Genomic DNA, 26,265 nt, shown 5'->3' with positions numbered 1-26,265 from the left:
GGGGTGAGGGTGGGAGGGAGGCTCAAGAGGGAGGGGATATGAGGATATATGTATACATATAGCTGATTCACTTTGTTCTACAGCAGAAACTAACACGACATTGTAAAGCAATTTTATTCCAATTAAAAAAATAATTTAAAAAAAATTTTTAAAAAGAAAATGTCTATCAATAGGGTCAAATCATGATTAAATCCATATAAACACTCTACACAATCATTATGAAGAAAAATAGCTGCTCATTTTTACATATAAATATATACAATCTAATAAATATATGTTGCTTCAGTATTTCTCCATATAGGAGATTTCAGAAGTTTATATGGAGGAAAATTTTAAAGTTTGCATGAGAAAAACCAGGAGAAATGGGAAAGGGAAGGAGGACCTAGAAATTATAAACAATAGAAGCACACGCAAAAAAACCCACAGATTTTACTAAAAAAAACAAAAAAAAGAAAGAAAACCTCTAAATATTTCAAAGGCAACCAATCTGAGAACACATATTTGCAGCAGGTGACTAAGTGTTAACATCTCAAAATGATAAGAAAACCATAAAAACCCTATTTAATGAGAAAAGGACATGAGGACAATTCACAAAAGAGTACGCAGAAAATGTTCCACCTCTGGAAGCTGGAAAAATTTTTATTAAACAAGGCAATCTTTTGCGTATTAATTAATATGCAATTAATTTCATCTATTTGTCTAGTGCAAGCAAGAGTATATATAGCAAAACAGACTGCAATATACCGCTGCTATGCACTAGTATGTGCCTTCTGGAAAGCAATCTGCAATATGTCTAAAGATCTTCAAAATGTTCATACATTTTGACCTAGTAATTTCGCTTTGGGGAATCCACAGAAATAATCCAAAATACAGGGAACCATTTTAAATACATGGAGATTCATCTCAAACTGCTTGTAAGAAAAAAACAATTGTTTTTAAGCCCAAATATTGCCAACAATAAGCAGTGGTATTCTACTCCATGGACTGTTACCCAATTATTAAAAGTTCTGACGGCCATGCACATAAAAACTGTTAACGTCATAACAACACTAACAGTGAACTTACTTCTTGTCAGGCACTGTTCTAAGCACTTTATGTATATTAATTCATTTAATAACAGTGTTGGGAAAATACTAATGGCATAAAGCCGTGGTTCTTGGGGTTAGTTTTTTCTTTTATTTGAGTCAGAAACCACTGAGAATTTCATGAGAGCTATCGATGCTGACATTTTCCGCAAAAAAAGCACAACATTTTGCACACAACTTCAGAGGGTTCCTAGGTCCCAGGTTAAAAACACTGTATGGTCAGCATATTTACAACAGTGTAAGAAACAAGCGCATGGAAGATGCGAGGCAATATAGCCAAATGGAACCACTTTTCCTAGGGATGTGGATCTATGAAAGTACGGACAGTGTCTAGCTGGGAAGGATCTCTGTGTAAGTAACCAAAATGGGGGGGGCGGCAGGTAGGTGGGGGGGGTGAGCCACGAGAATTTTTAAGGCAAACAAACCTGAGCTCAAATCCAAGCTCTGACGATTACTAACTATGTAACACTGGCAGGTCAGTCTTAGCTCCTTCCTGTGTAAAAGGCCAGTGTTCTTCACAAGACTGCTATAAGCGTGCATATAAAAGGTGTTCTATAAATGATAATCCTCTCCCGAGGTGATTACTTAATGATTTGAAAAATTAACATCACCTACGCCAAAGTCATCTTAAAAGTAAACAAACTAACATTTTCCCTGAATCTCAATATATATGAGCCTGTCAAACAAATACAAAGTTCACTAGTCATCCTAGTTACCAACATACCTTCCTCCCCTTCCTAGAAGCAGACAATAGACAAACAGCAGCATATAAAGTTAGCCTTTATCCTTACTATAAACATAACTAGTGTTAGAGATGCTGCATCATTAAAAATGTAATACGAAACATGCTGTGGAAAAGATGTTATAAATATAGAGAATATTTATGTGTTATATACTTCCTGAAACCAATGTTAGCGGGAACCCTCTGCCCCCAGTGGCAGAAAGCATAGTGCTTCACTTGACTACAGTCTCATTAGCAACTTGCTTAGTGAAAAAGAGATCTCCCAAATATTCAAACCTGCAGACACCCAGTTTGGAGAGGTTTGTTTTGTTTTGTTTTTTTATACAGTAGTCAGGGTTAATAAAGAGGCTATCACACCACATTCAAGCCTAGAATTTTCACTGACCCTACCTCTCACCAGCTGGGGAAAGATACCAAAGGGCCTCAGGCAAGCATTCCATAGGAACTGCATCCTCTCCCCGCCACTGAGCTGCAGGAAAGACAAAATGGACCCTCATCCCACATTCCTGAAGCACAATTACGTGGGGTGCACAAACGCGTAGGTGTGAGACACTCTGGAGGCACTTCACATCAAAATGGGATCTTAAAGGTCATGCCTCAGAAGTCTACCTTCTATTATATAAAAAATAGGATTTTTAATTTTAGAATTTTGTTTTACAGTCAACTTTTCAAGACTTAATATTCAACTGAGAACAAATTCCATTTTGGATTGCAAACTAACATTCCTTCAAAGTACAGAGTAAAAAGGACTCTACCCCATAAAGATTTCTGGATCCCACCTGGCCCCATTTCACATAGGAGCTGTGAAAGCCTTTATTATAGCTTTCCAGTTGTCCTGTGGCCACCTGTAACAACTTTCTACAAGATTAGAGAGAATTTTAGAGCTGGAAGAGACCTTCTGAGATCATCTGATTAACTGCAGAATGGAGCTATATCTTACAAGAGGACTAGGTTCCAAGTTATCAGGTAACGTGAAAATGGCACACAGTCAAAATCAATCTTGAAAAATACCTCAGGAAAGTTCCCTTCTGGAGGCCAACAAACAAAATCATTTCAGGAAGCTCAAATCCTCCACTGCCAAAATAAGTAACTCCTTACTCACTGAGCACCCAAATAAAGTTGCTGGGTTGTTATTTAAAAGTCATGGGCTTCCCTGGTGGCGCAGTGGTTAAGAATCCGCCTGCCAATGCAGGGGACACGGGTTCAATCCCTGGTCCGGAAAGATCCCACATGCTGTGGAGCAACTAAGCCCGTGCACCACAACTACTGAGCCTGCTCTCTAGAGCCTGCGAGCCACAACTACTGAGCCCGCATGCTGCAACTACTGAAGCCCGCGTGCCTAGAGCCTGTGCTCCGCAACAAGGGAAGCCACCGCAATGAGAAGCCCGCACACCACAACGAAGAGTGGCCCCTGCTCGCCACAATTAGAGAAAGCCCGTGCGCTGCAACGAAGACCCAAAACAGCCAAAAATAAATAAATTTATACAAAAAAAAATTAAAATTTTATTAAAATGTTTATTAAATGTTCAATTTAAAACATGAGACCCATACTTAACATGGTCATAACTTCACAATGAGAGAATCACAAGAAAAGATTCAAGGTAATACCCAGCTCTTGCTTCCTCCAGGGCACAAGTATGACTATGATGACCAATGTCCAAGTGGGTCCTAGACAGTTCTGGTTTATACCCACCAACCCAGCATAATTTTTAATAGGCCCCTGTTCACTTTCAAAAGTAGTTTGGACTAGTCTACTACCAACGGACCTGCTCCACGCCTAGTTACCAGCACACCTCACAATACATCTGTGTAGTAAAACTCACAACACATCTGGGCTGGTCCTTGACTCATGTTAACCAAGGAAATGTGACAGGAGTGATAATATGCCAGTTCTGGGCCTACACTTTAAAAGGACTAGCAATTTCTGGGACTTCTCTGGCGGTCCAGTGGTTAAGACTGCGCGCTCCCAATGCATTTTTTTTATAATGTTAAAAAAAAAAAAAAAAAAGACTAGCAGTTTCCACTTCCTCCTTCTTGGAATGCTTGCCTAGGGGAGCCCTGAGCCACTACATAAGAAATCTGACTATCCCAGTGGACACCTTGCCCACTGGAAAAAGGATAGGTCCTGAGACTACACAGAGAAGAAAATAGGTCCAGCTGTCCCAGCATCTCAGTGAGGCCACCAGATGACACCAACCCCCGCTACTCCCAGACAGCCACCACATGAGACACCCCAAGTAAGCCCAGCAGAACAGCTATCCAGCTCAGCAAGAACCATGAAATAAGGGTTGTTATCTAAGGCCATGAAGTTTGAGTGGTTTGTTACACTTTCCTTTGAGGCAGAAGGGGACTCCTATAATTCCTCATGGAATACTCCAGTGGTAGGTAGAGCTGATTTGATAACCTGAGCCAGAAAGCGCCAGCTCTTTCGTGATGGCAGTCACCATTACCCTTCTAATCTCCTGGACAAGGTATGGACCTCAGATCCAGGAACCTAACAGGTAGACTGACCCAAGAAGACCTGGGGAGGCTAAAGCTGAGAAAGGCTTGAGGTTCAGTTATTGCTGCACTGATATTAGAGAGGATTCCTGACTTTGAACGGTTGCTTTGTATTCTAAGCACCTTGAATATTTATCACCATTATGGCTGAAAGGTGACAAACAGCCTGCCCAAGATTTCCAAGCTCCTGTGTGCCACAAAACAAGATGACATCTCTATATCTAGAAGGCAGCATATAATGTACTAACAGTCAAGAATATAGGATCTAGATCAAGTTACCCCAAGTTGGGTTCTGCCACTCACCAGCTGAGACCTCAGGCAAGCTGCTTAAGCTCTCTAAATCTCAGTTTCATCGTCTGTACAATGGGGGTGATACAATTTGTGTTGCAGGATTGTTTTAAGGATTAAATAAGATCATGTTTGTAAAGGGCTTCAAGAGTGCTGGTTCTTTTTTCTTTCTGATGTGGGCCATTTTTAAAGTCTTCACTGAACTCATTACAATATTGCTTCTGCTTTATGTTTTGGTTTTTTGACCCTGAGGTGTGTGGGATCTTAGCTCCTTGACCAGGGATGGAACCCAAACCCCCTGCATTGTAAGGCGAAGTCTTAACCACTGGACCACCAGGGAAATCCCGCAGCAGTGTTGGTTCTTACACACACACACACACACACACACACACACACGGAGCTAGAAAGAAAGGAGGTGAGAAAGCTGGTAATGTGCCTTCAGAATTACATCAGCTCATCCATAGTTAACTATCGAAGACATATCTAAGAAAAGACATATACAAAAGGCATCTATAAGCCAATGAAGGTATTCACTGCTGAGAACTCCAGGCTAGAAACCTGTATTTTGTAAACTTCCTGGGAAGAGTTTCTGTCCATGTTTTTAAACAAAAAGAAAGCTGTTACTGAGAGACAAATGTGTACCAGGCACTATCTCAGAAGCTGGGGGTATGAAAGGCAACAAGATTGAAAAGCCCTCACCTCACAAAGCTTACCTTCTAGTTGGAGGAGTCAGACAACAGACAAAATAAATAAGCAAGTATGTTGGATTGATAAGAGTGAATAAGAAAAAAATAAATAAAGCAAGGGGAGGGAACAGGAAGCACCAGGGATGCAGCTGAAATTTTTAGATCGCAGAGACCCTAAGGCAGGAGCACATCTGACAGTGGTCAAGAAAGAGCAAGGAGGCATCTGTGACTAGAGTGCAGAAAAGTGGGAGCTAAGGTCAGGGGTGACAGGGACCAGATCCTGTAGGGACTAAATAGGCATCTTGTTCTAGATGTCACAAGAAAGGGTTTGTGATGGTTAATTTTATGTGTTAACTTGACCAGGCCAGAGGGTGCCCAGATACTAGTCAAACATTATTCTGGGTTTGTCACTGAGGCTGTTTTTGGATGAGATTAACATCTGAATTGGTAGCCTGAGTAAAGCAGATTGCCCTTCATAAAGTAAGTGGCCCTCATCCAATCAGTTGAAGGCCTGAATTGAACAAAAAGGCTGAGTAAGAGGGAACTTCTCCAACCTGACCACTTGAGCTGGTTTCTCAGGCCTTTGAACTCAAACTAGAACTAGAATCTCTCCTGGGTCTCCAGGTTGCTGGTGGCAGATTTTGGAACTTCTAAGCCTCCAGAGTCTCATGAGCTAATTCCTTATAATAAATCACACAGATATAGATATAGACATAGACAGAGATGTATCTCCTATTGATTCTGTTTCTCTGGAGAACCCTGCCTAATCAGGCTTCAGAGAGGAGTAATCTACAGGGTCTCTGGGGGTAAACAGGTCAAATAAGGTGAGGACTGCAAAGTGACCACTGCATTTAGCAACATGGAAGTCACTAGTGATGTTATGAGCAATTTTAGAGGAGCGGGGCCTAAATGGAATGTGTTCAAGAAAGAATAAGAGAACAGGAAAGAAGAGAATACAGACAATTAATTATGAGAGGAATTTTTTTAAAAAACAAGGGAGAGGGCTTCCCTGGTGGTGCAGTGGTTGAGAGTCTGCCTGCCGATGCGGGGGACACGGGTTCGTGCCCCGGTCTGGGAGGATCCCACATGCCGCGGAGCGGCTGAGCCTGCGCGTCCGGAGCCTGTACTCCGCAACAGTGAGAGGCCCGCGTACCGCAAAAAAAAAAAAAAAACAAGGGAGAAAGAACAGCATTTTATATGCTACTGAGAATGATACAATAGAGAAGAAAAATTTGATGATGCAAATAAAGGATGAATTACTGGAGTGATGTCTTTGAGCAGGCAGAAGGTGACAGGGTCGAATGCACATGAAAAGACGGTGGCCTCAGCCAGGAGCATAAACACAGAAGATGAGGCAGAGGGTCAAGCACAGAAGTGGGAAGGTGCCATATGCCAGTAGGAGCCTGTGGAAGTTTTCTTCCAATTGCTTCAGTTTTTTTCCCAGTGAAATAAAGGAAGGATGGGGAAGGAAGAATTCAAGGTTTAAAGTGAGATATTTAAATACTGTCCAGGAGAGTAACTGGAGTGAGAAAACAGAATATAACCAGTAACAGGCCTACTCGATTTTGGTGATCATGACTCTAAAGTGAGACTAGTCAGTACGGTTTCTCCAGCCACATTTCAGCTATACTGACCCAAGCAAAAAATAAGCAAGAGGCTGGATTAAACAGGCCAGAACAGATGCAGTTCATGCGCCCCCTCCAAATCCACCCAGACTCGCCTGCTGCTCTACCTCCCAGCTGGAGCTGCCCCAGCAGGCCTAGCCAAAGCTCGCAAGCTTCACATGATCACAGAGCCCCAGCCCATGACCCGTGTGCCCTTTCCTAACACCGCCAGCTGTCCCCTCCTCCCCCCGGGGTGAGGGTCGGGCTTTGGCGGGCAGAAGCCACAGCAGCTCCAATGCCCAAATTCAGCTGCTTCTCCAGCAGGTGCCTGGAGAGCCCAAGTAACAAACCCGAAAGCACAGAATAGTTAAGACCCTGTGGGGCAACTCTGACCATTAAGAGGCAGGAACAGGAAGGAGCCAACACATTTCTCAGCTGTCCTCCCCACACACCTGCCCCCTGGGAGTGTTCTGAGAGGTGCCATGATTCTCTGGAGGTTTCCAGCATTGCCTAGCAACCAGCTAAGGTTCTTGTGAAACTGTGGCCAGCTTGATAACATACCACTCGCTTTGTATATGCTTTCTCTCCTTCTCTGCCTAACTTTCTTCTTTCCCCCCTCACTCTAACTTCACATAAAGTATTAGCAATATAAGCTTTGTCTTACGCTCTTTTCTGGAGAATCCAGGCTAAGACACAGGTGGGGGCTTAGCCAAGACTATAGATGAAACTAGAGGAAAACAAGGTAATAGGAGCAGAGGATGTATTATAACGACTGACTGTGGAACTCAAAGTGAACAAAAACATGAGAATGCTCAGGGGAAGAGGTGGTAGGATCAATGAACTGAAGGTCACGATGGGGCTGAAGACTGCAGGAAATGGGATGGTGGAAGGTGCGAGCTAAAAAGTTCAGGAAGAAGCAGTCAGAGCGCTAAGTTTGAAATTAAGATGACAGGGGTGTTTCAGATAATGGTAATTCAAGGGAATGGGTATACAAGGTAGGGTAGAGAACAGGATACCTGGGAGAGAGGTCAAGGAACTAAGAAGCCAAGGTATTTAAGGACCGGGGTCACTGTTGTTTAACTGTTGTCCAGTCATTCACAGTTGCTCTGGGATCAACTATCTTCAGGGATACTGAAATCATAAAAGACTACAGACACTGTACTGTACTAAGTGACAGAAAGGTAGAAGCTACTTCTGTTCTAGTAATAGACTAGTAACTCAGACCCCTCCCTGAGAACCTGAACAAAATATTTAAAACATCTGCTTGAAGGAATCAGACAACTGACAAGATAAGGCCAGAATGCAGGAGAGACTGAAGCTTAGGAAGGGACGTCCAGCTACTGGGGTCACTCTTCCCCTCAAGGATGTTTGCCAATTTCATAGGGGACCATTAAGAGATGGAGTAATGTATCTGACAGGCTTCTGGAGTTAGGGCAAAGACACTGGACTCCACAAGTATCGCCACTGGGGAGAGGAGAAAAGGACAGCAGCTAGTGAATGCCCGTTTCTTGGTTGACACTCCAAAAGGCTATATACACTAGGAGTTAAGGATGAAACTGAAGTAAACAGACCCTCAAAGGGACTGCAGTTCAGCTTTGAATCATTTCAACTGGGTCATCTGAAATTGGACTAAGGTGATTCCAGAGTGCTAGTGTAAATAAATCCTCTCTAGAAGAAGATATTATCCTGGGCCTCAAAAATTTTTTATAACCAATTTTGTAAATTGCAAGTTTGATATAAAACATGCGATAAAAAATGACCAGGCATATGAGGAAACAATACAACACGAACAAAAGACAGAAGAAATATAAAATGGAAACATCCACAAGCATTCCACATATTAAGAGTTACCAGATTTTAAAATAACTATACTTACAATGTTCCAGGAGATAAAAGACAAGACATACAATTTTAGCAGAGAACTAGGAACTATAAAAAAAGAACCAAACGAAAGCTCTAAAACTAAAAAAAGACTATACAAACTGAAACTAGGAACTCAATGGATGGATTTAAAAGCAGACAGAGAAAGACAACTTAGAATAAAATAAGTCAAATGAAGCCCAAAGATATTAAAACTTGAAAAACACAGACTAGAGGCTAAGAGACAGAGATACAGAACATATATGAAATTGAAGTTTCAAAAAGGAATGGAACAGATGCAATAACTGAACAGTGACTGAGAAGTTCCTAAAATTAATGAAAAGACAGCAAGCCACAGGTTCAAGAAGCCCTAAGAATCCTAAACAAACTTAAAAAAAAAAAAATTCATACCTAGGGACATCACAATAAAATAGTTGAAACAAAGACAAAGAGAAAAAAAATTTAAACCACCTGAAAAAAAAAACCAGGCAGGTTACAATAATACTACTTTACTAAAAAAGAAAAGAAGACAATATACGTATATGTATAGCTGATTCACTTTGTTATAAAGCAGAAACTAACACACCACTGTAAAGCAATTATACTCCAATAAAGATATTAAAAAACAAAACACAATGAAATACTTCTGAAGTGCTCAAAGAATATAACTGTGGCCTAGAATTCTATACCCAGTAAAACTAACCTTCAAGAATAAACCTGACATATGGGCTTCCCTGGTGGCACAGTGGTCGAGAGTCCGCCTGCCGATGCAGGGGATACGGGTTCGTGACCCGGTCTGGGAAGATCCCACATGCCGTGGAGCAGCTGGGCCCGTGAGCCATGGCCACTGAGCCTGCGCGTCCGGAGCCTGTGCTCCGCAATGGGAGAGGCCACAACAGTGAGAGGCCCGCGTACCACAAAAATAAATAAATAAATAAACCTGACATAAAAACATTTTCAGGTAGATTTATCAATAGCAGGCTTACCCCAGAAGAAATATCACAGGATATTCTGCAAGCAGAAGAAAAATAAACCCAGATAGAAAATTATGAGGGGCACAAAGGAACGAAGGGCAACAAAAAGGGTAAACATGCAAATAAGTCCTAATGAAATAATTGTGTAAGATAATTGTTTCTTATAGGAATTAAAACACTTAAGACAAAATATAAAACAACAAGGCACACAGGGAGCACAAAGGGTAACTGAAGGGTTCTATGCTCCTTGCACTGCCCTTTAAGAGGGTAAAAGCACCTATTTTACATCAGACTGATAAATCAAGGATGTAAATTATAATCTCTAAAGGAGAAGATTCTGGGAAAATGGTGGAATAAGAAACACCCGAAATCTGTCTCCCCACCTAGACGACAACTGCACTGGCAGAATCTGTTGATGTAACTACTGAGTAACTCTGGGGTCTTACTGAAGGCTTGCAACTTCCAGAAAAAGGGTTGGAACGTAAATTGCGTTAATTTCAACTTCAGCTTTTATACATGCACTCCTATGTTCATAGCAGCATATTCATAGTAGTCAAGACATGGAATCAACCTAAATGTCTATCGACAAATGGATGAATAAAAAAGATGTAGTATAGGGCTTCCCTGGTGGCGCAGTGGTTGAGAGTCCGCCTGCCGATGCAGGGGACACGGATTCGTGCCCTGGTCCAGGAGGATCCCACATGCTGCAGAGTGGCTGGGCCCGTGAGCCGTGGCCACTGAGCCTGTGCGTCCAGAGCCTGTGCTCCGCAACGGGAGAGGCCACAACAGTGAGAGGCCCACATACCCGAAAAAAAAAAAAAAAAAAAAAAGATGTAGTATTTGTATGAGTGGAATATTACTCAGCCATAAAAAAGAATGGAATCATGTCATTTGCAGTAACATAGACGGACCTAGAGATTATCATACCAAGCAAAGTAAGTCAGAAAGAGAAAGATAAATACCATATGATATCACTTATATGTGGAATCTAAAATACAACACATATGTAGAACATATCTACAAACATAAACAGACTCACAGACCTAGAGAACAGACTTGTGGTTGCGGGGCGGGGCAGGGGGCATTGGATGGAGTGGGAGGTTGGGATTAGCAGACGCAAACTATTATATACAGAATGGATAAACAATAGAGTCCTACCGTACAGCACAGAGAACTATACTGAATATCCTGTGATAAATCATAATGGAAAACAATATGAAAAAGAACATATATATATGTAAACTGAATCACTCTGCTGTACAGCAGAAACAATCAAACTTTGTGAAAGTCAAAGACAGAATCTTGAAAGCAAGAGAGAAATGACTCGTCGCATTCTAAGGATCCTCAGTAAGATTATAAACAGATTTCTCATCAGAAACTTTGGAGGCCAGAAGACAGTAAGTCAATATATTCAAAGTGCTAAAAGGAAAAAACCATCAACCAAAAAATCTTGTATCTGGCAAAACTGCTCTTTAAACAGCCTTAAAAAGGAAGGAAATTCTGACATATACTACAACATGGATGAATCTTGAGGACATTATGCCAAAGGAATTAAAAAAAAAAAACAACTGTATGATTCCATTTATATGAGGTACTTAGAGCAGTCAAATTCAGAGAGACAGAAGGTAGCAGGGTGGGTGTCAGGGGCTGGGAGAGGAGGGAATGGAGCGTGTTTAATGGGTATAGAGTTTCAATTTTACAAGATGAAAAGAGTTCTGGAGATGGAGGGCGGTGATGGTTGTACAACATCATGAACGTGTTTAATACCCCGAACTGTGCACTTAAAAATGATTGAAGATGGTAAATTTTCTGTGTATTTTACCACAATAAAAAAAATTTGCAAACCAAAATAAAACCATTAAGAGAACAGTATTTTGAAAAAGAGCATATAACTACCAAGCTAAGGAGACAGGGTAAATAATAAACACTAAATGCAAAAGAAGATCAAAAGAACAAGAAAGAAACAGAACAGGTGGGTCAAATAAATAGAAAGCTTTCAATCACTAGATCTAACTCCAAATATATGAGCAAATACTTAAAAGAAACTGTAAACGGTACTAAATGTCCTACATAAAAGCAAAAATTTCCTTTTAAGATTTGGATAAAAATGTGTACAGACATACCTAAAACATAAGAATAAAGAAAGACTGAAAGCACAAAGATGAAAAGTCACTACGCAAACAGTAACAAAAAGAAACTGGCGTAACTATATTCATATGAGGTAAGAAGCATTACAAGAGATACAGAGTGACTCCGTAATAAGGGGTTCAATCCTCCACAGCTACCTTTGGAGAAGCTTCAAAAAGCAGTAGTGAGTGGTATAATCTGATGACATCATATTCACTGTGGGTGTTTTTATGGAAGAGAAAAAAATGGTACAGGAGTGGCAATACAGAACAAGGAAGACATCCCACTTCCAAACAGTGATATGAGGAATGTAGGGGAAAAGGCATGTGCCACGTGAGAGGGCTGCAGGGAAAATAGTGCCATCAGGAGACAACGAATTTGCAGTAAGAACAAGAACGTGAGGAACATTCACAAAAGAAATTGAGGATTAGGGGGATTCTGCTGGTGTACCCTGAGTTTCAGAAGACTCCGTGTAAAAGTGTCAAGAGAAGGTCAGGGGTGCGAGATGCAATCAGAAAAAAAATGTACAGCGTCTTAGAGATTAAAGCCTATAGAACAAGGGGATGACCTAGGAATCCTGGCCTTCTTGGTGACTGATAACCAAGAAAAAAGAACATATGGGACTTCCCTGGTGGCCTAGTGGTCAGGATTCCAGGCTTTCACACCATGGCCCAGGTTCGATCCCTGGTCGGGGAACTGAGATCCCACAAGCCACACCGCATGGCCAAAAAGAAAAAGAAAATTAAAACGCACATAAGAGATCAATACCAACGGCAGAGAGCGACAGAGAAGCTAGGAGTGCTGAGGGAGGGGAAGGTGGGGTGAGGACCTCGCCAGGAACATCTGAAGTTCTGGGGCTTCCTTTCAACTTCTGTTGAAGCCTCTAGGCTGGCAGAGTAGCAGTCTCACTCTGAGCAGAGGAGCACCTTCCTGATCCCCTGAAAAAGGCTGCGCGACTCTGAGCTCGGGTTTTAAAGAGCCCATAAATCTCTGCTAGCTACCAAAAGGAGGGTTATTCTCAGAGGAAGAAGTAGAGCTGGCTACACAGCCCTCCTCCAAAGTCCACCTCTGCAGTTCCTAACTGCCCCAGTTCCAGAAGATTTTACATCGTCCTTAACAGTGTTGTTAAGCGCAATTATTCTAACGAAAGAAAATGTTACTGTTCTATGCATGGTAGTGAGGGTAACGAGAGCTCACCAGTTCTGTGCCTTGTATTTCATTCATTTATTCGTTCAAAAGATTTTTACTTTGTGCCAACTACGTGCTGCACAACGTTCTAGACCCTGGGAATACAGCATAAACAAACCTGTGCCTTTACGGAGGTTACGTTTTAGAACAGATATTAAACAAATACGTACGTTTACATTACATTAGTAGGTGCTATGAAATGAAGAAACAGTATACCAGGATAAGCGGGACTGGAGTGCAATGGAGGTTTTCATTTAAATAGGATGGGCAAAATATCTCCTCTGAATTATTCTTGCCCAAAATAATTTTAATCAGAAATTGATCAATCCTCTAAATTTAACCACCAGTTTATAGAAAAACATTTTCTAATCAGAAATTGATCAATCCTCTAAATTTAACCACCAGTTTATAGAAAACATAAAGGATAAAGGAACATGTTAAAAACAGTACAGGGGGTGGGTCTCTAAGACCAGAAAATTGAGAGCTTCTTCGCGCCCCGGTGGCTGCACCCAGTGGCTCGGCCGCCGTCAGCATGCCACAAAATGAATATATCGAGTTACACCGTAAGCGGTATGGATATCGTTTGGATTACCATGAGAAAAAGAGAAAGAAGGAAGATCTAGAGGCTTATGAACGTTCAAAGAAGGCAAAAAAAATGACTGGTCGGAAAGCTAAGCTCTACCATAAACCGCCATGCTGAGAAAATACAAATGAAAAAGACTATTAAGATGCATGAAAAAAGAAACACCAAACAGAGGAACGATGAAAAGACTCCACAAGGAGCAGTACCTGCATATCTACTGGACAGAGAGGGACAGTCTCGAGCTAAAGTACTTTCCAATATGATCAAACAAAAACGAAAAGAGAAAGCGGGAAAACGGGAAGTCCCACTGCCCAAAGTTCGTGCCCAGGGAGAAACAGAAGTATTAAAAGTTATTCGAACAGGAAAGAGAAAGAAGAAAGCCTGGAAGAGGATGGTTACTAAAGTTTGCTTTGTTGGAGATGGCTTTACTCGAAAACCACCTAAATATGAAAGATTCATATTAGGCCAATGAGATTACGTTTTAAGAAGGCCCATGTAACACATCCTGAACTGAAAGCCACCTTCTGTCTGCCAATACTTGGTGTGCAGAAGAATCCCTCATCCCCACCATATACAACTTTGGGTGTTATTACCAAAGGTACTGTCATTGAGGTGAACGTGAGCAAGTTGGGCCTAGTGACACAAGGAGGCAAGGTCATCTGGGGAAAATACGCCCAGGTTACCAACAATTCTGAAAATGACGGATGCATAAATGCAGTCTTACCGGTTTGACAGCAGATACATACAAATAACTCCTTATAATTATTGAAGCCTACACACCAATCAGGAAACCATTACTCTGATATTTCTGAATACTACCAATCAGCCTTACATGTCTACAGTCATCAAGAAAACTATTGTTTAAAAAAAAAACAGTACAGGGATGCAATCAGAAAATCCAGAATGAGGGAAACTCAACCAATCTAGTGGTTTTCCACAACTAAATTACGAGGGAAATCAAAAACAAAGACGGGAAAATCTACAAATTAAGATTTATGTGTGTGCTTTTGGCCAAGATGGTAGCAGAGACCAGATTTACCCTCCTCCCTGAAAAATCCAGCCAAACAAACAAAATATAAGAAACAATGGTCTTCCAGACAACGCACATCAGTGATCCTTGAAAGATGGGAAACAAGGGACTTCCCTGGTGGTCCAGTGGTTAAGAATCCACCTTCCAATGCAGGGGACGCAGGTTGGATCCCTGGTGGGAGAATTAAGATCCCACATGCTGCGGGGCAACTAAATCTGTGCACCACAAGGAGAGAGAAGCCTAGAAGCCCGCTTGGCGTAACTAGAGAGAAGCCCGCAATGAAGAGCCCACACAGCCCAAAAAAAAAGAAAAAAGGGAAACAAAGGAGATCAGCCCTACTGCTGTCCCAGCTTCCTGCTTTGAGAGAGCTTCCAGGCCACGGAGCCAGGACAGTGAAGTGAACCTTTATAAGCAGCCATGGGGATGACAAATAAGCATATTTTTTAAGCGTTCAATATCATTTGTCAGTAGGCAAATGTAAGTTAAAACCACAATATGGGGCTTCCCTGGTGGCGCAGTGGTTGAGAGTCCGCCTGCCGATGCAGGGCACACGGGTTCGCGCCCCGGTCTGGGAAGATCCCAAATGCCACGGAACAGGTGGGCCCGTGAGCCATGGCCGCTGAGCCTGCACGTCCGGAGCCTGTGCTCCGCAACGGGAGAGGCCACGGCAGTGAGAGGCCCGCGTACCGCAAAAAAAAAAAAAAAAAAACCACAATATGATACCACTACACACATATTAGAATGTCTAAAATTGAAAAGACTGACCATGGCACGTGTTAGTAAGGTTGTGGAGCAACTGGAACTCTCATACACGGCTGGTAAGAAGGTAAAATTATAAAACCACTTTGGGAAAGTCTGCAGTTTCTTAAAAAAATTAAGTATACAACTACTATATGATTCCATTCCTGAGCATTTACCCACAAGAGAAGGAAATATATGTTCACACACAGACCTGTACACAAATATTATTCACAGCAGCTTTATCTGTCATAGCCAAACAATGGAAATAACTCAAATGTCCCTCAAGAGGTGAATGAATAAAACAATTTCTGGTGTATCCATACAAGGTAATACTACTGAGCAATAAAAAAGAATAAGCAAATGACACATGCAACAATGTGGATGAGTCTCAAATTAATTATGCTGAAAGAAGCCAGACAAGATAGTACATAATTTAAGATTCCATTTATATAAAACTCTAGAAAATGCAAACTAACCTACAGTGACAGAAAGCAAATCAGCGGTTGCTTGCGGGAGGAGACGAAGGTAGGAGGAGTCACAAAGAGGCATGAGGAAATCTGGGGGTGGGGGGTGATGAATATATTCAGTATCTTGATTGTGGCGGTAATTTCACAGGTGTATACATATGTCAAAACTAATCAAACTGGGACTTCCCTGGTGGTGCAGTGGTTAAGAATCCGCCTGCCAATGCAGGGGACACAGGTTCGAGCCCTGATCCGGGAAGATCCCACATGCAACGGAGCAACTAAGCCCGTGCGCCACAACTACTGAGCCTGCGCTCTAGAGCCCACAACTACTGAAGTCTGCGTGCCTAGAGCCCGTGTGCCGCAACGAGAAGCTACTGCAATGAGAAGCCCACACACCACAATGAAGAGTAGCCCCCACTCACCACAACTAGAGAAAGCCTGCACGCAGCAGCGAAGACCCAATGCAGCCAAAAATAAATTCATTTTTAAAAAAACTAATCAAACTGTACACTTTAAATATGACATTTATTGAATGTCAGTTATACCTCAATAAAGCTATTTTTTAATATTTTATTTATCAATTTATTTTGGCTGTACCAGGTCTTAGTTGTAGCACTTGGGATCTTAGTTACAGAGTGCAGGCCCTTAGTTGTGGCATGTGGACTTCTCAGTTGTGGCATGCATGTGGGATCTAGTTCCCCGACCAGGGATCGAACCCAGGCCCCCTGCATTGGGAACTCGGAGTCTTAACCACTGGACCACGAGGGAAGTCCCAATAAATCTTTTTTAAAAAAATAAATAAATTTATTTATTTATTTTTGGCTGTGCTTGGTCTTCGTTGCTGCAAGCAGGGGCTACTCTTCGTTGCAGTGCGCAGGCTTCTCATTGCGGCGGCTTCTCTTGTTGTAGAGCACAGGCTCTAGGCACTCGCGCTTCAATAGTTGTGGCACGTGGGCTTCAGTAGTTGTGGCTCGTGGGCGCATGGGCTTGGTTGCTCCGTGGCATGTGGGATCTTCCCAGACCAGGGCTCGAACCCATGTCCCCTGCACTGGCAGGAGGATTCCTAACCACTGCGCCACCAGGGAAGTCCCAATAAACCTATTTTTTTAATGCAACATGTGCATCATGTTTGAATGCTGATCTAAACAACTATTTAAAAAGAGACGACTGGAGATTTAATTATACTAAGGAACAAATATTAACTTTATTTAATTGTGCTACCTGTGGTTAGATTTTTTGTTGTTATTGTTGTTTTTTATATTTAAAGACTTAATTGTTTTAGAGCAGTTCTAAGTTTACAGCAAAATCAAGAGGAAATTACAGAGATTTCCCATATACTTTCTGACCCTACACACGAATAGCTTCTCCCATTATCAACATCCCCACCAGAGTGGGACATTTGTTACCACTGACGGACCTATGTTGACACATCATAATCACACAAAGTCCATAGCACACTAGGGTTCACTTTTGGTGGTGTACATTCTATGAGCCTGGACAAACGTACAATGACGTGTATCCATTACTATGGTATCCTAGAGTATTTTCCCTGCCCTAAAAATCCTCTGTGTTCTGCCTAATCATTCCTCCTCCTCCTGTCACCTCTGGCAACCACTGATCTTTTTACTGTCTATGTAGTTTTGCTTTTTCCAGAATATCACATAGTTGAAAGAATACAGTATGACGCTAGACTGTCTGTATTTTAGGGATAACATACTTACAGATGGATAGGTAGGTAGGTCAAGACAGGCCTCATTGAGAAGGTAACACTTAAGCAAAAATTTGTAAGAAGGAAAGGAGATAAAAGTCATAAAAGTAATACAAGAACCAGACTAAGTAGGTCTTGTAAGGCCGTTGTGAAGTCTTTCACTTTTACCCTAAATGAAACACGGGCCACTGTGAGGTTCTTAGCAGTAGAGAAACATACTGACTTACATTTTAACATGTGGAAGCAAAAGACTTACTAGAAGGCAACCTCAGTAATTAAAGTTATAGATGATGATGGCTTACAGGAGGACAGCTGCAGTGGAGGCAAATAAGAAGCAATCATATTCTCCAAGCTAGCAGAGATGGTCTGTAGGCAGAGTTACGAAAATGATATAGGCAGTTCCCACCCTCAATGGGCAGTGGCGAAGACATAGAAGCTAATACTTACCTAAAGATAGAGAAGTACTATGACAGAAGTAAGTAACAAGGTACAACAGGAAGACAGACGAGGTGGACGTAACTTAGAGGAGAGATGGGAGAAGAGTCCATGACAATTCTCCATAAATGTTGCCTGAATTATTATGTGCAGGTATCTCAACCTCAAAACTGCTACATCCCCTATTCAGTGGATGGCACCACCAATCACCAAGTCACTTAAGCCAAAATCCTAGGAGTTGTCGACACCTCCTTGTACCCCACGTTAAATCTATCATTACAGTCTGTCTACTGTAACTGCTTAAGAGCTTTCCAACACATCCTCATTTCCCTCCTACCCCCACGGCATCCCCTCACCAGAACTTGACTCCATGAGGGCTGGTATGTCTAGTCTGTTCATAGTGCCTACAAAGGTGTCTGGCACATAGTACATGCTCATTTACAAGTTTCTAAATAAATAAGTAGTCTTCTCTACCTTCCGTTAGTTCATTCCCACAAGCTCTCCTCATCACAACGAATGATCTTTCCAAACTGCGATCACATTCACAGCACTCTGCGGCTTAAAACTCTCCAGCCTTGCTCAATGAAGAGCAATGACTCTCCTAAGTGGGGCAGTGTAGCTTTAAAACACATGGTCAGTATGGCAGGTAGTATTTCACAAAAATATTACACTATTGCTTCCATAACACAGACATTAATGTGTTATTTTTAAGAGACATAAGTCTTAAATGGTTATTAAAGCTTGTTTAATTTTGCACAGCAATGGGAACCACTGACAAATGGTTATTAAAAATCACTTAGGGCTTCCCTGGTGGCACAGCGGTTAAGAGTCCGCCTGCTGATGCAGGGGATACGGGTTCGCGCCCCGGTCCGGGAAGATCCCACATTTCGTGGAGTGGCTGGGCATGTGAGCCATGGCCGCTGAGCCTGCGCGTCCGGAGCCTGTGCTCCGCAACGGGAGAGGTCACAACAGTGAGAGGTCCGCGTACAGCAAAAAAAAAAAAATCACTTAATTTTGCAGAGCAAAGGGAACCATTGAAAAAACGAAACAAGAACCTACAGAATGGGAGAAAATATCTACAAGTGATGCGACCAAAAAGGGGTTAATATCCAAAATATACAAACATCTCATACAACTCAGTATCAAAAAAAACCAAACAACCCAAGCAAAAAATGGGCAGAAGACCTGAATAGACATTTTTCCAAAGAAGACATACAGATGGCCAACAGGCACACGAAAAGATGCTCAACATCACTAATTATTAAAGAAATGCAAATCAAAACCACAGTGAGGTAACTCCTCACACCAGTCAGAATGATCAACAAAAAGTCTACAAACAACAAATGCTGCAGAGGGTAGACAGAAAAGGGAACCCTGGTGCACTGTTGGTGGGAATGTAAATTGGTGCAGCCACTATGGAAAACAGTATGGAGGGTCCTTAAAAAACTACAAATAGAACCACCACATGATTCAGCAATTCCACTCCAGGGTATATCTCCAAAAGCACAGAAAACACTAATTCAAAAAGATACATAAAAAAATATATATATATATATGCATCCAGTGTTCCTAGAAGCACTATTTACAATAGTCAACACTTGGAAGCAACCCAACTTGCCCATCAACAGACAATATGATTAAGATGTCAAACTCTTCTCTCTCTCTCTCACACACACACACACACACACACACACAGGAATATTACTCAACCATAAAGAATGAAATACTGCCATTTGCGGAAACATGATGGACCTAGATAATACTATGCTTAGTGAAATAAATCAGACAGAGAAAGACACACTATAATATCACTTACATATGGTATCGAAAAAATAATACAATGAATGTATATGAGAAACAGACTCACAGATATAGAAACAAACTCATGGTTACCAAAGGGGAGAGGGAAGGGGGGAGGGACAAATTAGAGATATGGAATTAACAGATACAAAATACTATATATAAAATAGATAAGCAACAAGGAGTTACTGAGAGCACAAAGCATTATAACCATTATCTTGTAACAACTCACAATGTAGTATAATGGGCAAAAATACTGAATCACTATGCTGTACACCTGAAACTAACACAATATTGTAAATCAACTATACTTTAATTAAAATATAATAGGGGCCTTCCCTGGGGGTGCAGTGGTTAAGAATCCGCTTGCCAATGCACGGGACACGGGTTCGAGCCCTGGTCCAGGAAGATCCCACATGCCACGGAGCAACTAAACCCGTGTGCCACAACTACTGAGCCTGAGGTCTAGAGCCCACAAGCCACAACTACTGAAGCCCATGCGCCTAGGGCCCGTGCTCCGCAACAAGTGAAGCCACCGCAATGAGAAGCTCGCGCACTGCAACGAATAGCCACAACTAGAGAAAGCCTGTGTGCAGCAATGAAGACCCAACGCAGCCAAAAAATAAATAAAATAAAATAAAATAAAAATAGAGAGTCCCCTGGTGGCCTAGCGGTTAGGACTCCACACTTTCACTGCTGTGGCCCAGGTTCAAACCCTGGTCAGGGAACTGAGATCCCACAAGCCACACGACATGGCCAAAAAATAAATAAAAACATTTAAACAACATTTAAAATAAATTCCAAATGGAGGATGACTGCTAGTTGAGTAGAGGGTTTCTTTGGGGGTGATGAAAACGAAATTAGACAGTAGTAACGGTTGTACAACTCCGTGAATATACTAAAAACTGCCAAACTGTACACTTAAAAGAGAGTGAATTCTATGGTGTGTGAATTGTATCTTAGTAAAGCTATTATTTAAAAATAAAATAAGCTCCTTAGCTTGGCACACAAGGCCCTTGTGATCTGTCATGTGCCTACCTCTATAGTCTCACCTTCCACCACTTTCCTGATTGCTTCCCCAAGCCTCAGTTATATCAAACTTCCTCAAAAATGTCACATCCTCTCTACCCACAGGATCTAAACATATGGATCCCTCAGCCTGGAGAGCTTCCCTTCATATGCCCTTCAAGACCTACCTAAGGGTCACCTCGGGAAAGCCCTCCCATCCAATTTCAACCACCTCACCTCATCCCACCATGCCCCCAGGCTGTCAGAGCACAGGCATACTTTATCACACGGCACTCACGTACACCAGACGAGACATTTTATGACTACTGGATATAGTAAGTATTCAATAAATAAGTCTAATATACAACTTCATTTTCTGTAATGTGGAAAAGCAAATTTACTAAACTTTAGCCAAAAAGGTTTTTTTTGGCTAAAGCAAAGATGACAAAAATCTTACAATTATAGGGACTTCCCTGGTGGCCCACCGGTTAAGAATCCGCCTACCAATGCAGGGGACACAGGTTCGAGCACTGGTCCAGGAAGATCCCACATGCTGCAGAGCAACTAAGCCCGTGCACCACAACTACTGAGCCCACGTGCCACAACTACTGAAGCCTGCGCGCCTAGAGCCTGTGCTCCGCAACAAGAGAAGCCACCGCAATGAGAAGCCCGTGCACCGCAACAAAGAGTAGCCCCCATTCGCTGCAGCTAGAGAAAGCCTGCACGTGGCAACGAAGACCCAACGCAGCCAGAAATTAAAAAATACAATAAGTAAAAAAAAAATCTTACAATTATTAAATCTGGTTGCCAGACATACAGGACTCATTAATTTTTTTTTTTTTTTTTTTTTTGCGGTACGTGGGCCTCTCACTGTTGTGGCCTTTCCCGTTGCGGAGCACAGGCTCCGGACGCACAGGCTTAGCGGCCATGGCTCACGGGCCCAGCCGCTCCGCGGCATGTGGGATCCTCCCGGACCGGGGCACGAACCCGTGTCCCCTGCATCGGCAGGCGGACTCTCAACCACTGCGCCACCAGGGAAGCCCCGACTCATTAATATTTCCATTGTTTTCTACATGTTCAAATTCTTCATAAGCAAAAAAGCAAACTCATTAATGTTTAGGAAAACTGTATAAGTGTAAAATCCTGTAACAGAGAGAAAAATTAGTGTTCTTAGACCACCATGAGTAAAAGGAGTCCATCGTTTTCTCACACGAGTTCCTAAAAGTATGTACAAAAGTGCAATGTGTAAAAAGCAAGACAATAGATGTGTCAGAGGGGAATTACGTTCCTGAAAAGCTAAAACTAAAAAACACCTAATTACATCTCATCTTACTTTTTCCGGAGCATAATTCCGATTTCATACATGTTTTTAAATTGGTTTTTTCCTTCACAATTAAACACAGTCCACCAATGAATGTGTCTAATTGAGGCAAAAGTTGCATGCTTATAGAATGCCTAATGATTATTAGCTTTGTCTTAACTGCATTAAAGTCTGCAGAACTTAAACTTCAAATCATTGGTATCAACACTTTCACTTTGCTACTGCTACTTGTTCTTAATAAGATAGAAAGTGTGGTTTCAAAACTTTTTTACAGCAATACAACTCTTACTTTAAAAATTATCTAGAAACTTAAAATGCAAAACTAAATAAAAGTTCAGCTACTCCAGCTTCTACCCTGCTTTAGCAGGGTGAGGGGCCTGCATGCCCACCCCCAACCTCTCTGCTCCACTAACAATACTGTACAAAAATGGCAATGCCATGGAAACTGACCCATTGCCAAGCAAGCAGAACACCAGCAAGGACTCAAAATGATAGTTCATCAGTTATATAAAACCCTAATTCAGTTTAGGAGGATCAATATATGGCATATGAAAGCGCCAGATGTTCAAAATCTAAAAGGCATCAAGCTGAAAATGACTAGGAAACAATAAAAATTCTGTAAGAAGTGCTTCAAAAGGAACACACACACACAAATACTTATTACATCTCAGCAAGATGGAAGTCTAAGACAGTCCAAGAATGAGATATTTCCTAAATTATACTTTTCAAAGAGAAAAGTACACTTTTCTCTGAAAAAGTATTAGTTCTTATTAGAACGAATAATTTTTAAATAATATATTTTATTAAGAATAGTGAACTCAAAAAAAAAAATCCTGCTTTGGAAAATTCTGGCTAGAATCATCAGATTTCAATGAGTAGGCAGACTAAGCACTCTATCATGAACACTGAAATGAATAGTGGCTATATGAAAACATAAAATTTGATATTCTGGTTTCTAAAAGCATTATTATTATTCTATTTACAGAATGCTTCCATGAACATAAAACCCAAACTTAAAAGTTTAAAAGCCGGACTTCCCTGATGGCGCAGTGGTTGAGAGTCCACCTGCCGATGCAGGGGACACGGGTTCGTGCCCCGGTCCGGGAAGATCCCACATGCCGCGGAGCGGCTGGGCCCGTGGGCCATGGCTGCTGAGCCTGTGCGTCTGGAGCCTGTGCTCCGCAACGGGAGAGGCCACAACAGTGAGAAGCCTGCGTACCGCAAAAAAAAAAAAAAAAAAAAAAAAAAGTTTAAAAGCCACAACAAGCCAAAGCAATTTGCAGAAGAAACAACAAAGCTGAGGGTTATCATGTTCCCTGATTTCAAACTACATTACAAAGCTACAGTAATCAGAAGAGTATGGTACTGGCCCCAAAACAGGGACATAGATAAATGGAACAGAATAGAGAGCCCAGAAATAAGCCTACATTTATACAATCAATTAATCCACAACAAAGGAGAGAAGAATATGCAATAGGGAAAAGACAGGCTCTTCAATAAATGGTGTTGGAAAAATCATGCAGCTACATGCAAAAGAATCAAACTGGACCACTTTCTCACACCACATACAAAAATAAACTCAAAAATGGATTAAAGACTTAAATGTAAGACCTGAAACCATACAACTCCTAGAAAAAAACACAGGCAGTACACTCTGGTTGCCAGAAGGGATGGGGTGGGGTGGGTGGGTGAAATAGGTGACAGGGATTAACAGGTACAAACCTCCAGTCATGGGGATGTAATATACAGCATAAGGAATATGGTCAATAATATTGTAATAACTTTGTACGGGGAAAGATGGTTACTAGACTTATCCTGGTGATCATTTCATAATGCGTGCAAATATCAAATCATTATGTAGTATACCTGAAACTAACATAACATTGTACATTAACTATATTTCAATTAAAAAAAAAAAAAGCCCTAACAGCTTCAAGAAGAAACTAAATAGATTAGGGGTAAATGACAACATGTAAATGTGTACTGATGTTTTCTTTAAAAAAAGGAAATATATCCAATTCCTCTACTTTTGTTTTTTAAAAAATCTAGACTTCTGCTTCCAGTCAAGGTGGGGTGACATGAACCAGATTTACCCTGTCATTATGAACAACTAAAAACGAACATACAAAGCAACAGTCTTCAAGACACTGGACACCAAGCAACAGAGTACAACGATCCCTGAGAGAGAGGAAACGAACGAAGTAAATCCCAGTTTATTGCCTGGAGAGAGTTTCCAACTGGCAGCACAGGGAGAGAGAACCCAGGGGAAGTCAGGCAATCTCCCCAAGTTTAGGAGGCAAACTTAGGCCAAGGAAGCCAGGGCAGCTAGAGTTTGTAGGGCAGGATACCAGAAAAGAGAGAGCTGCACAGAAAGAGAACTCCAGAGATCTCCTCTTTGTGTATTCAGCATAGTACTGATCAGCACATGCCTCTGAAGAAAATACCTGAGGTATCTGGATAAAGAACTACTCAAAAGAATAAAAAGAATAATCCATGAGGCTCACACAGGGCCAAGAAGAGTGCCTATTCCCAACAGCCAGAGTGGAAAACCTCAGAATTAAAGGACTATTGGGTAGAGTAAGTACTCAGAAGTTTTGGCTCAGTAGTGGGAAATAATTAGCCCTAGACTAAATGCTGCTCTGATCCCACCTAACAAAGCTTAAAAGCAAGATCTGAAATGAACAAACCATGTCTAAGGAACTTAACCATGTTCCAGAACAAAGCGCAAGAATATTTATAGGAATATAAAGATACCCAGCATCCAAAGTAAAATGCATAATGTCTGGCATCCAAACAAAAATTACCAAACAAGCAAAGAAACAGGAAAAGACAACCCATAATGAGGAAGAAAACCAATCAGTTGACACCAACTCAGAAATGAGATGGATGGGAGAATTAGTAGACCAGGGCATTAAAACAATTACAACTGTACTGCAAAGTGTTTGAGAAGTTTGAGGCAAGGCTGAGTATGCTCAGGAGACCTGAGATACATTTTAAAAGTCCAAATCACACCTGAGACTAACTATCACAACACTGTTAGTCAATTATACTTCAATGAAAAAAATTTTAAAAGACCCAAATCAAACTTCTAGATATGAAACCTGGAAGATGAAAAAAATACATGTATTAACAGCACATTAGACGCTACAAAAGAAAGACTGGCAAACTTAAAGATATAGCAATAGAAAGCATTCAAAATGAAAGAGAGGGGCTTCCCTGGCGGTGCAGTGGTTAAGAATCTGCCTGCCAATGTGGGCAACATGGGTTTGAGCCCTGGCCCGGGAAGATCCCACATGCTGCGGAGCAACTGAGCCTGTGCGCCACAACTACTGACCCTGAGCTCTAGAGCCCGTGAGCCACAACTACTGAGCCCGTGCGCCCCCACTACTGAAGCCCGCACACCTAGAGCCTGTGCTCCACAACAAGAGAAGCCACCACAATGAGAAGCCTGCACACTGCAGCGAAGAGTAGCCCCAGCTCGCTGCAACTAGAGAAAAGCCCGTGCGCAGCAACAAAGACCCTACGCAACCAAAAATAAATAAAATAAACAAATTTACTCTAAAAAAAGAAAGAAAAAGACTGAACAGAGCGTCAGTAAGCAGTGGGACTTCAAACAGCCTAATATATGCACACCTGTGTATGTGTAAATATGTATAGTTTATGTCAATTAAACCTCAATAAAGCTGTTTTAAAAACCTAACCTTTTCAGGGCTTCCCTGGTGGCAAAGTAGCTAAGAATTCACCTGCCAATGCAGGGGACACAGGTTCGAGCCCTGGTCCAGGAGGATCCCACATGCCGCAGAGCAACTAAGCCCATGCTCCACAACTGCTGAGCCTGCGCTATAGAGCCCAAGAGCCACAACTACTGAGCCCTCGTACCACAACTACTGAAGCCCACACGCCGCAACTACTGAGCCTACATGCTGCAATTACTGAAGCCTGCGTGCCTAGAGCCCATGCTCCGCAACAAGAGAAGCCACCACAATGAGAAGCCCACGCACCACAATGAAGAGTAGCCCCCGCTCACGACGACTAAAGAAAGCCCGTGCAGCAAGGAAGACCCAACGCAGCCATAAATAAATAAATGAAAATAAAGATCCCTTTAAAAAAAAAAAAAAA

At 41.8% G+C, this 26,265-nt stretch overlaps 1 protein-coding gene and 1 pseudogene across 1 annotated transcript in view; one reads left to right on the top strand and one right to left on the bottom strand.

Moving 5' to 3' along the window:
- RCOR1 (REST corepressor 1) overlaps positions 1 to 26,265 on the bottom strand; it is a gene marked incomplete at its 5' end in the record, with an annotated part of 121,806 nt that overhangs the window by 81,297 nt on the left and 14,244 nt on the right. The gene's annotated exons all lie outside the window — the stretch shown is intronic.
- LOC112409089 (ribosome biogenesis protein NSA2 homolog pseudogene) lies at positions 13,584 to 14,468 on the top strand (annotated as a pseudogene).

Source organism: Neophocaena asiaeorientalis, unplaced genomic scaffold (assembly GCF_003031525.2).
Source record: "Neophocaena asiaeorientalis asiaeorientalis breed wild unplaced genomic scaffold, Neophocaena_asiaeorientalis_V1.1 scaffold476, whole genome shotgun sequence".
NCBI lineage: Eukaryota > Metazoa > Chordata > Mammalia > Artiodactyla > Phocoenidae > Neophocaena > Neophocaena asiaeorientalis.
Note: the sequence above shows the minus strand (reverse complement) of the source record. Positions and strands in the feature narration are given on the sequence as shown.